The 2,557-nt window shown below is 37.1% G+C and overlaps 1 long non-coding RNA gene across 1 annotated transcript in view; it reads right to left on the bottom strand.

The window, feature by feature from the left end:
• Window positions 1-2,331, bottom strand: part of LOC118763530 — a 24,534-nt gene extending 22,203 nt beyond the window's left edge. Inside the window, exon 1 of the long non-coding RNA XR_004999288.1 lies at window positions 2,181-2,331. This is a non-coding gene — a long non-coding RNA (uncharacterized LOC118763530). The remainder of the gene's footprint in view (window positions 1-2,180) is intronic.
• Window positions 2,332-2,557: the final 226 nt, after the last annotated feature.

Genomic DNA, 2,557 nt, shown 5'->3' with positions numbered 1-2,557 from the left:
CCACATAAAATTACTTGTAGCCATAAAAATCTACAAATACAGTATGCATCTCCCCCTCCACCACCTTCTCTCTCTCTAGTAAGAGAATAAGGATGGCAGCAACCCGAGCTCGTACCTCTGTAAATCCAGGATTGTAGTTTTCACTCAGTCTGATGAAATGTTGCAGAGAAAATGATATTTAACTTTATATATTTTCATATAAATATTTTTTGGGTTGTATAACCAAATATGTTTACTGATATAACATTTCTAGTAATTATCTTCTCCTTTTCTCTCCTTTTCTCTCTCTCTTTCTTTCTTTCTTTCTTTCTCTCTCTCTCTCTCTCTATATATATATATATATATTTATATATATATATATAAAGTTAATCCAAACAAGAAAACACAGAAAAAAAACACAGAAAAAAACACAGCAACGCGAGGACGTGGAGCAATTAAAGTATTATTTGATGCTCACACAGAAATTGCTGTGTGGTAAAAAGCTTGCTTTCCAACCACATTGTTCCGGGTTGAGTCCCACAGCTTCTGACTATAGTAATTTAGCATTGTGAATTAAACACGATTTGGGTTGCGGAAAGAATTAAAAACGATCAAAGCTTAACTTTAGCAAGGTTATATATGTTACCAGCTATAAAAGTAACATTGAAAATGTAAGTTCAGTGGAAGGAAATAGAATATTAAGTTAGTATTATACTCAAGTATGGAGGCACGTGGCTTAGTGGTTAGGGTGACTGCATCATAAACGTAAGATTATGGTTTCGTTTCCTGGACCGGGCGACGCGTTGTGTTCTTGAGCAAAGCAATTCATTTCACGTTGCTCCAGTCCTCTGAGCTGGCAAAAATGATTAACGCTGCGATAGACTAACGTCCCGTCAAGCTGAGGAACACATACACCATTGAAACTGGGAAACCGGACCCATGAGCCTGACTAGGCTTTAAAAGGGCGCATTTGTTTATCTTTTTTATATTATATTCAAGTAAAAGGTATTACGAACGGGGTGCTGAAATGTTGCTGGCTTTAAGGGTATCGCGAAAGGCTTGGTTGAAGGCCCAAACTTCTGACTTCCGTTACAGGCTTTAGAAGAACTGAAGGACTGCTGCAATAAGTGTGCGAATATGAAAGACAGCACTTAATCAGAAAGAATGTAAGAGGTAGCATGATGACATAGCAAGGATAATGCCTTGTGGACTTTGCAGCGAAAGGCCTGGTTAGAGGCTCAAACTTCCGAATTCTTTACAAGGCTTAGAAAAACTGTAAGACCGCTGTAATAAGTGCGTGAGTCTGAGAGAAGTATATGTTGACTAAAATCATAATTAACTGATCCGTTTTTACTTCCTTCTACCAAAAACCAGGAAAATTTTATCACCTTCTAGTTTAACAAACTGAAGTAAGATAAAATAAAAAGAAAAAATTAATATATTAAACAAAGTAAATATATTAATTTAATTTAGATACGTAATATATAGATTATATGCTCTATGACGAGCGGACATACGATAGGTGATTGCCATAAGAATTAAGTAGTGTATGTCGTGAAAATTAAATATCGGAAATATACTGATTTAATCTAAATAAGTTATATAAGCTTATGTAGCGTCTCAGCCATTTTTCAGTAAGAGTAATATGTTAGAGAATTATACAGGGTGTTGAAAAAGTCAATCAGTAGTGAATATTTTTCATCCTGCACACGCGCAACTAGGCTATCACTGCGTAGGCGCCCTGGTGTCAGCCATTGTCCCTCAATCATTCTTTTCTACACTAGCCACAAGGCCCGAAATATTTGGTGAGTGGGCCAGTCGATTAGATCGACCCCAATACGCAACGTAACTTAGTTTATCGACCCCGAAAGGATGAAAGGCAAAGTCGACCTCGGCGGAATTTGATCTCAGAACGCAAAGGCAGATGAAATACCACCTAAGTATATCGCCCGGCGTGCTAACATGTCTGCCAGCTCACATCCTTTTTGTCCCTTAGTCATTGGGTTACCCTTCAGTGTGTCGACATGCTAACCATTGAAGAACGTACGTTTTAAGTTGAATGGGTGTTTCGAGCTGGACACAAATACACAGGCACTGAAACAGAAGTACAGTGAAACTTTTCCAAATACTCTTGTTCCACATCGTGACATTGTACAGGATTTGATAAGAAAACATAGAAAGAGAGGCTCAGTGGAAGACACAGCAAGAAGCGGTAGGCCTACTGTTCTTTCAGACGAAACACACACCAATATTTTTGATAAAGTGTTGGCAAGCCCGTCAAAGTTCTTACGCAAATTGTCACAGGAAACGGAAATCAGCCTAGGAAGTGCTCACACAGCAGTACAAAAGAAATTAAATTTCATGTATTGAAAATGAAGAACGACTCTTTCAACACATCTTATAAAGTTTTTTAAAGTCTTGTAAAGTCTAATATATTCTTTTGTAGTCTTATACCATCTTATGAATATTCATAAGAATTTGAATCTGTGGTAAAATCGAAACGTTTTAAAGAATTTACAAACACACGTGGAGAATGCTTCATATTGTGTTATTCTTTGTAAGGCTAGTACTTATTTTG

This window comes from Octopus sinensis, linkage group LG5 (assembly GCF_006345805.1).
Source record: "Octopus sinensis linkage group LG5, ASM634580v1, whole genome shotgun sequence".
Taxonomy (NCBI): domain Eukaryota; kingdom Metazoa; phylum Mollusca; class Cephalopoda; order Octopoda; family Octopodidae; genus Octopus; species Octopus sinensis.
This window is presented reverse-complemented; position numbering and strand designations above follow the sequence as displayed.